At 43.2% G+C, this 15,408-nt stretch overlaps 1 protein-coding gene and 1 pseudogene across 2 annotated transcripts in view; one reads left to right on the plus strand and one right to left on the minus strand.

Annotated features, from left to right (window-relative positions):
- Positions 1-15,408, minus strand: part of Ncoa3 (nuclear receptor coactivator 3) — an 82,507-nt gene that overhangs the window by 55,155 nt on the left and 11,944 nt on the right. The gene's annotated exons all lie outside the window — the stretch shown is intronic.
- Positions 10,975-12,044, plus strand: LOC126506918 (40S ribosomal protein S15-like; annotated as a pseudogene).

Genomic DNA, 15,408 nt, shown 5'->3' on the forward strand with positions numbered 1-15,408 from the left:
GTTCTCTTCTATGTCCCCCATCCAGTACAATGCAAGTGTATCTTTGCAGAAAACAGCAAACAGAGAAGTTGAAAACACTCTTCTTAAATGAACAGCCACCAAAACTGTTGAACACAGCAACACTATGAGTAAACAATGGTATTTATAATACTGTTTGCTGTCTGGGTGAGCTGGGTCAGTTGAAATTATTGGCTCAATCCCTTGTAAGGCTTTGTGAAAGATTTCTCTAAGTAGCCCACTACTTCCCCCAGATTTTGCTTATTTGAAAACAAAAAAACAAAAAAGCTAAGTTTTTCATCAGCCTAATTACAAAGCAGACATAAATGTTGCAGAGCATTTGTACCTTCAATAAACTAAACATAACTCACGCACATTCAAAGGATTGTTATCCATGTCTAACTCAGAAATTTCAAACTCCTGGGAGTTTGAAGCCAGCCTGAGCTACAGTGTGAGTTCTAGCCTATCATGGACTTCAATGTGAAACTAGCAAAAAAAGAGAAAGAAAGAAAGAAAGAAAGAAAGAAAGAAAGAAAGAAAGAAAGAAAGAAAGAAAGAAAGAAAGAAAGAAGAAAAGAGACATCATTTTATGCTTGAAAATATCCTCTTGATGCAGGCGGATCTCTGAGTTGGAGGCCAGCCTGGTCTACAAGAGTTAGTTCCAGGACAGGCTCCAAAGCTACAGAGAAACCCTGTCTCGAAAAAGCCAGAGAGAGAGAGACAGACAGACAGACAGAGAGACAGAGACAGAGACAGAGACAGAGACAGAGAGAGAGAGAGAGAGAGAGAGAGAGAGAGAGAGAGAGAAATATACTCTTGATCCACCCTAATCTAAGGGCACAGAAACTGAAACCACTACATTCCAGGTGCTCATAGGCGGAATGCTGAAAAACCACCACAGTGATGGTTATTATACATGTTGATAAAAAAGGAAAAGTACTTTTTTTTTTAACTATAGGTGAATCTACTTGTTTGTCTCCCCTATCCCACCCCATTTGTCATATAGGGACTGATGAGATGACTGCATGGGTAAATCATTTCCCACCAAAACTTGCCCACCTGGGTTTAAAGCCCTAGGACAGACATGATAGAGGACTCCCCATGGTCTCCACATGCCTGTCATGACACACACACACATACACACCCACTTAAGCTAGGCTACATAGTGAGTTGCAGGCCAGTAGGGCCTCATAGCAAGATACTATGCGGGTTCTTGTTATTGTTTTTAGAGACATAGTGTCTCTCATAACCCTGGCTGCCTGAATTCACTATGTAGGCCATACTAACTTCAAGCTCACAGAGATCTGAATGGCCTCTGCCTTAGAGTGCTGGGACTCAAGGCATGCACCACCGTACCTGACAAAAAAAATTAATACTAAGAAAAAAATAGCAATGTTATATTACCAAAATAATTACAAAATTGACTGAATTATAATACACCCATACCATGAAATACTATAGTTTCTAAAATGTTCACAACATATTATAAAACAATATAATCATTTCTCTCTTTATAGGTACTATATATAATACTTAGACATAAAAAGCCTAAAGCCAAGGCACAGAGGCTGCATCCCACACTGGAAGGTTGAGGAAAGATAACAGACTTCAAGACCAACCTGGACTGTATAGTGAGAATATGCACTTAAAAGACTAAAACGCATGTACTAAAATCATATTCCCTCATTATTCTTTAATACTTTCTATTATCTACAGAGAACACATATTAACTTTATAATAAAAGTCTTTACACCTTTGAAGTTTTTCTATATTATATGCAACCCCAGAAAATTAACATTTAACATAATAAGCATTCTCAAATATAACTTAGCAATAACTTTTTTTGAGAAAGGGTCTCACTGTGTAGCCCTGGCTTGCCTGGAACTAGCTATGAAGCTCAGGATGACCTGGAACTCAGAGATCTGACCACTTCTGCTTATCAGATATCCTGCATATCAGATATTTATATTACAATTCTTTTTTTAATATTTAATTATTTATTTATTATGTATACAATATTCTGTCTGTGTGTATGTCTGCAGGCCAGAAGAGGGCACCAGACCTCATTACAGATGGTTGTGAGCCACCATGTGGTTGCCGGGAATTGAACTCAGGACCTTTGGAAGAGCAGGCAATGCTCTTAACCACTGAGCCATCTCTCCATCCCCCTTACATTACGATTCTTAAAGGCAGCAAAATTACAGTTGTGAAGTAGTAGTAACAAAATAACATGGTGGGGTCAACACAACATGAGAAACTGTATTAAAGTGTCCATAGCATTAGGAAGGTTGAGAACCACTGGTTTAGAGGCTCAAAGTGTTGGCTGCTCTTCTAAGACCCAGGTTTAAGCCCCAGAATTCATATACTGGCTTACAACTATCAATACTTCCAACACTCTTCTGGCCTCCAACGGTATCAGGCACACACGTGGTGCACAAACATAGACAAAACACCCATACATATAAAATAATTTTTCAAGAAATAAAAGACTTCGTCTGTTCCTAAGACTCCACACTGAGTCACATAGCAGTGCCGCACAGAGCCCAGAGTGCAGGCTCGTGTCACACAGACTCCATTGAGACTTTTCCATAGCCATGATTTTATACAAAGCTCCTTTCTCACCAAGCCTCTCTCCTTCCTCTCCAACAGAGCACTCATGACTTTCCAGTCCTCCACAGCCTTAAAATCCCTCCATCAACACTAAACTAACAGTGATTATCAGGCATTGCCATCTCCTTCCCAACAGGCCATCTCTTGACAAACACTTCAAGCAACAAATCAAGCTCTTTAGCTTCCCCCCCCCTTTTTTTTTTTTTTTTTTTTGGTTTTTCAAGACAGGGTTTCTCTGTGGCTTTGGAGCCTGTCCTGGAACTAGCTCTGTAGACCAGGCTGGTCTCGAACTCACAGAGATCCACCTGCCTCTGCCTCCCGAGTGCTGGGATTAAAGGCGTGCGCCACCATACCCAGCTGCAAACCTTTCTGAATCATCGCAACTGAATGCCTAGCACCCACATGTCCCTGGGGATCCGACGTCCCCTTTTGGTCTTCTCGGGTACCAGTAAAACATGAGGTACACAGATATACATGCAGGAAACACACACACACATATATATAGTAAAAGGGTTTCTTGGACCATTACAGATGCCAGCCAGGAAAGGCAAGACCTCGTCCTGGAATAAGCACCCCCACCACCCAGAGTATAGGTGATGTAGCTAGGTGGCACCTGGATCAAGAGCCAAGTGTGTGTGTGTGTGTGTGTGTGTGTGTGTGTGTGTGTGTGTGTGTACGCATATGAAAATATGAAATCTGGGAATGAGAGCAATGTAACTACATTGGCTATAGATACGAGGGTACAATAATAAAGAGAAGCTATAGGATGGGAGGGTAGTCTCTCACAACTACTGCTTCTGCATTGGCAGCAGCTGATAGCATGGATGGCTCATATACAAAAGGCCCTGTAGGAGAATTCAAATCAAGGTTCCAGACCACAATTATTAACTCACTGGGTTCCCTCATCTTACCTTCTCACTCGAAGGGCCTTTCTGTAACTAAATTCAGGGCATCTGAGAAATTTTTCTTGTTTGGAAACACATGATCAGGTAATCCAGACCTGCCTCAAGGTTACAATGGAGGAAGAAGACCCTAAGCTCCTGAGCTTCCTTCCTCTAGCTCTTGGGTGTTAGTATCATAGGGTTCCCATTGGCCACAGCGCTTCATTGGATTTCTAGAAACAGTTCCAGCCTAAGAGACCATGGCTAACCAGAGACTTTCTTAACATACCCTACAGCCCTATACAATCAATTGATTGATTGAGGCAGGCTCTCATGTGTACTCCTGACCTACCTCCACATCCAGAGCTCTACGACTACAGGGATTTGAACTCCTATACCAACTATTTGCTTATTTCTTAAGAAGGAAAATTTAGTTACATTAGAAAATACAACAAAAAGTCATGAAAAACTAATAAAAACAATAATTTTTTTTAAAGACACACAGAAATAAAATGCTAGGCTGGGGATACAGTTCGGAACAGGGTACTTACATGCACAGGGCCGTGGGTTTAACCACTCATGAAAAGAAGGGCACAAAGAAAGGGGGGGAAGGGAAAGGGGAAACACTTAGGGCAGCTGCCACCTAACAATGTCAAGCAAGAGGCCAATGATTACTTTGTTTCTCTAACTAATACCTAAAGCAATGAGGAGTGGAAAGGAGGTCATGGTCTCTGAAGTCTAAGACCCTCGCTCCATGAAGGTCCTCATCCACGGCCTATCCAATGTGCTCATTTGGTCTACATCTGAAAAGAATGCTGTAGTATCTACCACTACAGAGTTCAAGACTGTACAAGAGTGATGTGGGAGTGTCATATATCAATCTGTTGATTTCATTGGTTAAGTTATAATAAACCAGCTGCTTGGCCTCATGGCTTGGAACATAGATGGGAGGAGTAAACAGAATAGAATTCTGGGCGGAAGAGGAAGTGAGGTCAGACTCTGCTCTGCTCCCGGAGAGACTCTGCTCTCCGGATCACAGACACCATGCTCAGCTCTCCCGGGTAGATGCGAGCGATAGCTCTGCTCTCTGAGGCACACGCGATGAAGATGGATGTAGGCTAGAATCTTCCCGGTAAGCGCACCTTGGGGTGCTTACACACATTATTAGAAATGGGCTAGTCCAGGTGCGAGAATTAGCCTGTAAAGGGCTAGAGTTCATGGGCCAAGCAGTTCTTTAAATGAATACAGTTTGTGTGTTGTTATTTCGGGCATGAGCTAGCCAAGCGGCCGGGGTGTTGGGGACGCAGCCCCGCCACTCCTATTTCAACACAAGAGGCCAGAGAGGAGGCTCAGAGTTTACAAGCACTGGTTGCTCTAGCAGACACGGCAGGTTTGGTTCTTAGAACCCACCTGGTGGCTCACAACCACCCATACCTCCAGTCCAACACCCTTTTCTGACCTCTGCAGGCCCCAGAGACACAAGTGGTGCACAGACACACAGGTAGGCATATACATAAAATCAATCTGGAAAGAAAATTATTAAAAATTCAAGATTTTATATGAAGTTATTGGTGTTCAGAAATTCTTGAGCATTTTCCTTTATTTGGAATCATAATATAGTATATTAGCAACTGTGTTTCAGAGTTTAATTCATTGGCCATTTTTCATTTGCTTTCCTAGTAATACATAACAATCATATTATATAAATTATGGCATTTGTTAAGGCAGGATATATGCAGGCCAGCTTCAAACTCACTATATAGTCCAAGCTATCCTCAAAGGCAAAGCAGATTACAGGTGTGTACCCAAAGGCCCAGCAAATGGCTTTTTGGGTTTTTGTTTTGTTTTGTTGTTTTAAATTGAAAAGGGCTGGCCTGGAACTCATGTAGACCAGAGCTCAGAGATCCCCCTGCCTCTGCCGCAATTAAAGGTGTATGCTACTATTCCTGGCTGTCGATGGCAGATGAATAGCTAAACAGCACCCCTAACTAATGCTAGCTTCTTCCCCCACATTCACTAGCATCTGAACAATCTGATCAATTGCATTTTGTAGGATACAATGTTTGTAGGATACAAATGCTGCCAAGTTCAAAGTTCTCAGACCCTGCCACACAATAGAAGTCAATAAGCAGGGGCTGTTGCTGCTCAGAACCTCACACTATTCTGAGCACTAGAGACACTGCAGCAAGCAAAAACAGCATTCACAGTCTATGTCACAGCTCACTACTGAGGTTGGAAAGATAGCTCAGTGCTAGGAGAGCCTGCTGTGATTGCAAAGGACCTGAACCCAGCCAGGCCTTTAATCCCAGCACTCAGGAGGCAGAGTCAGGATCAGCCTGGTCTACAAGGATGAGTTTCAGGACAGCTACAGACACAAAGAGAGTCGGGCGGTGGTGGCGCACACCTTTTAATCCCAGCACTCGGGAGGCAGAGGCAGGCGGATCTCTGTGAGTTCGAGGCAAGCCTGGTCTACAAAAGCTAGTTCCAGAACAGGCTCCAAAGCTACAGAGAAACCCTGTCTTGAAGATAAAAAACAAACAAACAAACAAACAAACAAAAAAAGCCACGGAGAAACCCTGTCTTGCCAAGAAAAACAAAGACCTGAACTCAAATCAGAAGTCCCCCTGGCTGCCCTACCTGTAAGGCTAGCATTTCTGGGTAGAGACCAGTAAATCCTAGGTACTCTCTGGTTAGGCAGCCTAGCTGGGACAGAGAGCTTCAAGTTCAGGGAGAGATGTCTGAAGGGATTTATCAAGGGACGACAGAGAAGTCCACTTGCTCCGGCCTCCTCACAGGTATGCATGGGTTGAGAGCACACACTTGAGTCTTATAAACACACAACAATCATCATCAACATCTCCAGGGTACATGACTCCCTCTTCTAACCGCCCCTAGATACAAGGCATGCACGTGGTTGGTACACATAAGTACATGGAGGCAAAACACTCATACACAAAAATAAAGTCTTAAAAATTCTTTTTAACTCACAAGTAAATCAATGCAGTCTCAAAAACTGAAAAAGAAGTTTTGATAAACAAAGCTAAACCAGAGCTACGAATGTAACTGAGTGGCAAAATGCTTTCCTACCACTGAAGGCCTTGCACGCAGGATCCCAGCATAGTGGCACCGTCTGTAATCTACCTCTCAGCAGGTAGAAGCGAAAGGATGAGAAGCTTAACAAGGCTGGGCCAGCAAGGCAGCTCAACAGGTCAAAGTCATTTGTCACAAGTTAGACCACCTGAGCTCAGTCCCCAGGACCCATAAGGTGCAGGAAGAGAACCAACTCCCAGAAACCTTTTTCTGACCTCCACACACAGCACAGCGTTTACGCACAAGAATTTTTTTTAATTAAAGGTCATCTTCAGTTACATAGCCTCAGGCCACAAAAGACCTTGTAACAAAAAGTTCCCTCACCAAAAAGTGTAAGGTAAGAAGCCCTACAATAATATACTTAAAATCACAGCAACCAAATCAGAGGAAAATCTTGGCAACAGGTTTAGAAAAAGTAAACAGCCAGAGCAGGTGCTCAGAGATCAAGGGGACAGTGCGCCATCATCTCTGGTTTCTAAAACAAAACTCACATGATTCCACTTGAAAGAGAAAAACAATGTTCTTATTTATGAAATAAGAACCTTTCCCAGGAGACAGAGGAAATTATGTATCTTTAAAGTCATCTTAAATGTGTCCCCAAATCATTTTCCAAGACCTATACCTGTAGAGGCCTGACAGTGAGGCTTAACACAGCACTGCGAAACTCCGATTCACCACCACTCTCCAATCCAAATGATTTAATATTACATATGTAAAATATTATATATATAGACATATGACTAAAAATTCCATAAATTAAGATTACTGGGCAGTCGTAGCGCACACCTTTAATGCCAGCACTCAGAAGGCAGAGGCAGGTATATCTCTGTGAGTTTGAGACTAGCCTGGTCTACAGAGCAAGTTCCAAAACAGCCAGGACACAGAGAAAACTTGTCTATGTCATCAACTAAAACTCACCTAAGTAAGACATTTCAATCCCCTTTATTTTGAAATACAGATATTTGTTGGAATAATTAGACCATCTCGAAAATATGCACAAGTTAACTCTAATGTCCCAGGGGCCCCCGTGCTGGGGGCAAACCCAGGGCCTTGGATATGTAGACAAATGCTCTATCTGGGCTATCTCCTCAGCTATCTACCATCTTTCCAAAGACTACTCCATTACCCACACACATACAAGAACACGCACTCACATAACCACAACAACACCAACCATGTTTTAAGTGAAGAGCTAAACAAATCTAAAAGTCCGAGGAAAGCACATGTGCCTACAGAGGACAGTAAAGCAGATGTAGCTTACGAACAAGAAAAGGAGATTTTTAAAAGAATATTGCGCCTGGTGTGGTGGCACACACCTTTTAATCCCAGCACTCAAGAGGCAGAGGCAGGCAGACCTCTGAGTTCAAAGCCAGCCTGGTCTACAAGTCAGTTCCAGGACAACCAGGGCTCACAGAGAACCCTGGTCTCAGAATAAAAATATAATCATAATAATGAATACTGACAGAAAACAAGACTCAAAAAGATTCTTGCAAACAGCTGGGCTTGGTGGGGCCATGCAGCATGCTCGCCAACTCCACGTGGCTCTAAGAGCTACTCTGCAAAGCAGCAGCCCAGGAGGGTGGCAGTCCGTCGGGCAGCCCAGAACACTGTGCAGCCAGCCTGGGTCTGATCTACACATAAATTCCAGTCCAGCCAGAATTACATGAGACCGCACCTCAGGCACTCATCAATGAGACAATTAAGCATGGTGGCATGTACCTATAATCTGAGCATCCAGGAGGTGGAGGCAGGAAGACCCAGAGTTAGGTGAGCCTTACAAGATACCTTATCTCACAAATACTCAACCCATTGACATCATTTAACAGACACAAAATTCCTTTAACCTCCATAATACTAAAGACCTAAGAATAATGTTTTCATTAAATCATACTATCATTATATATTCATGAAGCAGACAGATATTTGAATATGTGCTGCACGGTCTGTAATGAATAACAAATTCTTCTCTGACCACAGGCCTCTCCTCAATCAAGTCAAATGTAAATATACCAAATTAAAAGAAAATCAACATTCATTATTTAAAAACAAGTCTTTGTGCTACTGCAGACATCTAGGAACCAATAACATTTTATTGAAATAAAAAGCATTTGGCCTAGAGAGATGGCCAGGTGATTAAAGTGCTTGTCAGCAAGCCTGGCACCTGAATTAAATCCAGGGAATGTATGGCAGAGAACAGGCTCCCACAAGTTATCCTCTCACCTCCACACACATGCTATGGCAGGCATATGCATATGTGAACATGCGCACAAACACGCGCACGCGTGCATACACACACACACACTCACATACCATACCCTTTAGTTCATCTGAGTTGCAGGCAGTTGCAAGCCACCTGATGTAGGTGATGGGCACCTAACCTGAATCCTCTGCCAAAATAGTAAATGTTTTAAAAATAATAAAAAAAAAAATGGGGTCTTTCTGTGTAGCCCTAGTGGTCCTAGAACTCTATTGTAAACCAGGCCAGCCTCAAAATCCCAGAGGTCAGCCTGTGTGCTGGGGATTAAAGGTGTGCACTACTTCCCCTCGCTACAGTTGAGTGCCCAGAACCACCGAGTAACCTCTCCAGCCTCCAGAAAACAGGTTTAATTGTACAGGAAGTTATTGGTAATCCTTATTTTCTTCTTTGTGTGTTTCTGCTTCCAATGGGAAAATGAGTTAATCACTTTTATAAGAAAAAAGAAATGCTTTAAAGAGGGAAATAAAATTAAAGGTCTTTTCATAAAATAACTAAAAACATTATTTAAAATCTGCAGAGTTCCCCATTTTGTTCAAAATGAAAGCAGAAGTCTTGCTGGGTGGGTGGGGTGGGTGCGGCAGGCCAGATACCAGCCAAAGATAAGAGGCTACTAAGTTTGAAGCCAGCCTGGAAGGCCATAAGGAAGTCCATGAGGCCACAATGGAAGACCATCTAAAATCAAGTGCTGGAGACCTAACTGGGGCTAGAATGCTGGCCCTGTATGTCCAAGGCATGTGCTTCAAACCCCTACACTTACCCAAACACAAAAATGCTTCCACCAAAAGGCCTTTTGAGTAGCTCCCTTCACACAAAATGCTTCCCCTTTCCAATCCTTCCTCCTTGGCTTCCTCTCTTGTGAACTCTTTGTTCACAAGCTACTTTCTCAGTGAAATTCAACATAACTATCCAACTAAAATGTAAATTCAAATGTTAGTGATATAACTCAACAGCAGAGCACTTGCCTAGCATGCCAAACACATACTAATGCTCAGCCCTTTGCATGGGGCTTTTTCTGTCAGTCATTCAAGCCTCACTGGTACATCCCTGATTTCTAGACAACAACATTCAATAAATCTTTGTATTATATATTTAAAAATAGTCAGACCAGTGTGGTGATGGTGCACACCTTTGATCCCAGCACTCAGGAGGTAGAAGGCAGACATATCTCTGGGAGTTTGAGACCAGCCTGGTCTACAGAAAGAGTTCCAGGATAGCTAGAGCTACAAAAAGAAATGCTATCTGGAAAAAAAACAGGAAGAAAAAAAAAAGGAGCCAGGTGTAATAGCTCAAACCTACAATATCAGCAACTGGGAAGCTGAGGAAGGGCCATAGCATTAGTTTGATGTGAGTTCCATGCTAGTCTAGGCTGCAGGGCTACATAAGGAGACCCTGCTTCAATTTTTTTTCTAATTATGTGTGTATGCGTCTATGGATTCCCCCAGAGTCATTGGAGCCTCTGGAACTGGGTACTAGGAACTGAACTCAGGTCCTCTAGAAGAGCACATTGTGCTCTTAACCGCTGAGTCATCTTTCCAGACCCAACGTTTGGTTTTTGCTATTGTTTTTGAACTTTTAATTAAGGACCCTGGAGGGCGGGGAGGTTAGTGTCCTGAGCCGGAGCATGGTGATAGATACTGCTTGTGAAGTCCTAGGGAAGTGGAGGCAAGAGGATCAGACATTCAAGTCTACCCTGAGTCAACGAAGTGGGGTTACTGGGGTCAGCCAGTTTGAGGACAGACTAAAAAGAAAGTTGTCAGCCAGGAGCAGGGCTTTCAAAGGTAAGGCAGTTAAGTGAGCAGTCAGAGGCAGGGCTGGAACTAACTGGAAGGCTGCAAGTCCGAAGGGAATTAGGGTGAGAAGAAAGGGATAAATAGCTGGAAAATGAGAAAGCTGAAATGGAAGTATGAAGAGGTCAGAGATCCACCGAAGCCCAGGGGAAGGATGGGACTGAACAGGGAGAGCGCATGACTGACAGGAGCAGCACCCTGCTCCGGCACACTATATTTCAGTCCAGAGTAAAGTCACTTGTGTATTAGCACGGCTTTACTTCTCAGCTGGAAGCGACTCCAGAGTGTTAGGCACATCTGCTCCCACTTTGACCCTCAAATTCTTCACTGGAGAAGAGCCTGTGTTTTTAAAGTTTAGTTCGCAGGGCAGGTTTTTCTAATTGTTGTCTTGTTTTTGTATCCTGTATTTTGTTGCGGTGAGGTCTTTATTGTGTAACCCTTGATATCCTAGAATTTACTATGTAAACTAGGTTGGTCTCAAATTAATGTTAATCCTTCTGCCTCCGCTTCCCAAGTTTTAGCCACCACTCACAGCCCTATTTTTAAATATACAACAAAGATTTGTTAAACAATGTTCTCAAGATAGCAGTTTGAGGGCACCCACCTTAATCCCAATACACTTGGCAGAGGCAGGTGGATCTGTGAGTCCTGAGGTCAAGCCGGTATACATAACAAATTCTAAATCAGCTAGAAAGTGAAATTCTGTCTCCAAAAAAAGGGAAAGGAAATTTTTGAACATTTAGCTTAAAGTCAGTCCTGTGAAACAACAGTCCCAGCGGTACAGTGACTTAGGCTAGGGCAGCAAATTCCTCTGAGCCCTGGGCTTCAGGCCAACCTAGGCAAAATAGTGACACCATCTCTCAAAATTAAGTAAATTTAATACATAAGCTCTGACTATCCCCCTTTTTCCGAGTCGCCGCCAAGATGGCCGAAATGGAGCAGAAGAAGAAGAAGCGGACCTTCCGCAAATTCACCTACCGTGTCGTGAACTGGACCAGCTACTGGACATGTCCTATGAGCAGCTGATGCAGCTCTACAGCTGCCCGGCAAAGGCGACACCTCAACCGCGGCCTGCGGTGGAAGCAGCACTCGCTGCTCAAGCGCCTAAGAAAGGCCAAGAAGGAGGCGCCGCCCACGGAGAAGCCCGAGGTGCAGACCCACCTGCGGGACATGATCATCCTGCCCGAGATGGTGGGGAGCACGGTGGGCGTGTACAACGGCAAGATCTTCAACCAGGTGGAGATCAAGCCGGAGGTGATTGGCCACTACCTGGGCAAGTTCTCCATGACCTACAAGCCTATGAAGCACGGCTGGCCTGGCATCGGTGCCACCCACTCCTCCCGCTTCATCCTCCTCAAGCAGCTGTGGCCAATAAAGACTCATGTTCAGTCAAAAAAAAAATCTGACTATCCTGTTCCTTAACCCACTCTACCATTAAGAGATGAAGCAGGGCCAGGCTGTGGTGGTGAACGCCTTTAATCCCAGCACTCAGGAGGCAGAGGCAGGCGGATCTCTGTGAGTTCAAGACCAGCCTGGTCTACAAGAGCTAGTTCCAGGACAGGCTCCAAAACCACAGAGAAACCCTGTCTCGAAAAACCAAAAAAAAAAAAAAAGGGGGGGGGGACGAAGCAGGACTGGCTTGGGTTACAATGTATCTGTGACCTGCTCTTCCAAATTCATTTCATACAGAAAGAACCAAGCAACCTCGGCAAATGGGATAATCTGGTCTCCTGAATCTGAAGAATGGTTAATCTCATCAAGAAACCCACACTAGCAGTAACCTAAACAAGTTAATGACTAGCTCCTGAATAGCAAATGAAAACTTTATTTATCCAAATCTTTATTTTATCTCTCTGAGCATTCTATACAAAATAAAAGCCTAGAAACTGCATTAAAAAATGTTATTAGATGCACTATAGATCCACTATAATCGGGGGCTGGAGAGATGGCTCAGCCGGTAGAGCACTGACTGCTCTTCCAGAGGTCCAAGTTCAATTCCCAGCAACCACATGGTGGCTCACAACCACCTATAATGAGATCGGGTGCCCTCTTCTGGCCTACAGGCAGGATACTGTATAAATTAATAAATCTTTAAAAAAAAAAAAGAAAAAGAAAAGAAAACTAAGATGGGGGACTAGGGACTTTAATAAAAAAATCCACTATAATCAAAATCAAAATCATTTGGATCATGAGACAGATAAATAATTTCCAAGCTCAAGCATTTACAATGAGCCTTCCCTGTAGCCCTACAGCAAGTAGTTCCTAGACTGCAGCTTCAGACTACCCATGCAAGTGGCAGATGCCACTTTGTCACTGACAAGAGCTTCAAATTCCAGTCAGGCAACTGCAGACACACTGAATCAGGAATATAAGCATGCCTGCATGTTATTATGGGGAATAGTGGAAAATTTCACAGGCTGACATCCAGAACGTCTGCGGTTCCTTTTCATATTTCTTTTTCCCTGCAAAGCAGTTATTAGACCAGCTGAATTTTTTTCAAAACTGGAAATTTCCACTGTTTTTTTTAACTATCCTTTTTAAATGCAAATTGAAAAATGTTCCAGAATTCCAGTATAAAATGATTCAGATGGAAAAGAATTAAAATCCAAATCTTTAAACTAAGTGAAGACAATAGTAAATAAACTGGGGTCCCCACCACCTTGGAGATGAGCGACGACATCCAGTGAGTCAGGTAGGAAGCTTAAGGATACAATATAAACACTACAAGCATACTAAGCATACTAAGATGCTGATAAACACTACAGCGCTACAAACATGTAGAGATGCTGGCTTTCTCATTAGCATATGATGCTGCGATCATTCAAAGCTGACCTAAGCCAATAGACAGGGAAGTCAGAAACCAGGAGACAAGACAAACATGGTGGTAAGTGCCTGCAGTCAAATGCTCCAGAGGCTCACGTAGGCGACAACATCAGGACCAGCATAGACAGCAAAATCCATCAGAGCAGGAAGGCTGGTGTGTACTTAAGTGGTAGAGGAACTGCATCACATGTGTCAAATTGAAGTGGGAGACAGTTTCCAGTATTAAAAGGAAAATAATGCAGCTGGGTACGCAGTTCACTTGGCAGACTGCTAGACAAGCATGACCTTGGGTTTGCTCCCTAGCACCATCTCTGTAATCCTGAACTCAGGAGGAGGCAGGAAGACTACTAAGAGTTTAAGGCCAGGGTATGTTACATGAGACACACTTCAAAAAATAACTGGTAAATATTTGAGGAGGTTTGGTCCCCTCACCCTCTTCCTCCCCCTCTCCCCTCCCCTGCAGGTTTCTTGTGTAGTCCTGGCTATCCTGGAATTCACTCTGTAGACTAGGCTGGCTTAGAATTCACAGAGATCCACCTGAGTGCTGGGATTAAAGGTGTCCAGCACCACCTTAATTTAAGGGAACAATACAACATTCACAATACAACAAGACACAGTGTTGCTGTGGCAGAGGCAGGCCCAGGGCTAGATAGTGGCTCAGGGGTTAAGAGCATCTGTTGTTCTTGCAGAGGACCTGGGTTTGTTTCCCAGAATACACATGGTATCTCACAACTATCTGTAACTCCAGTTCCAGGGAATTTGCCCTGGTTTCTTCAAGCCTCTGCTGGCACCGCGCACACATGGTGCACAGACACACATGTGGGCAAAACACCCACATACATAAAAATTAAATAAATGAATAAACCATATGAATGGCTGCTAAGGAACAACACCCAAAGTTAAACTCTGGCCTCCACACACTTGCACAAGCATGTGTACCTGCCCGTATGTATGTGTGTGTGCTTGTAATGTGTGTGTTTGCACACATACAAAGACAAAGAGGAGGAAAAGTGGAGAGAAGGGGAAAAAAACTTTAAACAGACATTTCACTGAAGGTAAAAGAAATTTTAAATTCACCAGAATGCTATGTCTTAGACAAATATTAATATCAAGAGCTGGTGAGGATGTGAGACTGGAAAAGGTTATACAATGGCATAGTCACTGCTGTAAACAATTCCATAGTTTCTTATACAGCTAAACATACATTTGCCATAAGATCAATAATCCTACAGCCCAAAAAATGAAGCCTTATTTTACGTGCTCACTCAAACTTGTATTCAAATGGTTACAGTAGCATTACTCGTAACAGCCAATTGTTGGATACAATAAAATGGTGTTTGAATGGTAAAAGGGCAATGCCATATACACAGAATACTTGGCAACAAAGAACTGGTCTATGCAACAGTCTGAATCTCACAGAGCTCGGCTAATCTAAGTAGGCTGGTACAACTTCAGCTAAGAATGCTACTTGGAGCCAAGCACTTGTCTGCATGGCATCCTATATTCAATTACCACCAGCACCCCCACCACAAAAAGAAAAACTCTGAAGGGCCAAAGCTGTACTGAGAGAAAGCAATCACCTGTAATCCAAGCACTGGGAGACCGAAGCAGGAGGATCTGGAAGGCAAAGCCAGTCTAGTTAGACAGTAAAGACCTAGTCCAGTTTGAAAGGCACAACAAGGTTGGGAGGGCTGAGGAGAAATAAGAGTACAGGATCCTAAGGGAACTAGGTAAAGCAACTAGGATGAATGAGTTTAATAAGATCATGAAGTATTTGATAAATACACATAAAAAGAAATCCATTGTGGCCCGGCGGTCGTGGCGCACGCCTTTAATCCCAGCACTTGGGAGGCAGAGGCAGGCGGATCTCTGTGAGTTACAGACCAGCCTGGTCTACAAAAGCTCAAAACCACAAAAAAAAAAAAAACCCTGTCTCGAAAAACCAAAAAAAAAAAAAAAAAAA

This window comes from Alexandromys fortis, unplaced genomic scaffold (assembly GCF_014885135.2).
Source record: "Alexandromys fortis isolate MF-2015 unplaced genomic scaffold, M_Fortis_MF-2015_v1.1 scaffold_27, whole genome shotgun sequence".
Classification (NCBI taxonomy): Eukaryota; Metazoa; Chordata; class Mammalia; order Rodentia; family Cricetidae; genus Alexandromys; species Alexandromys fortis.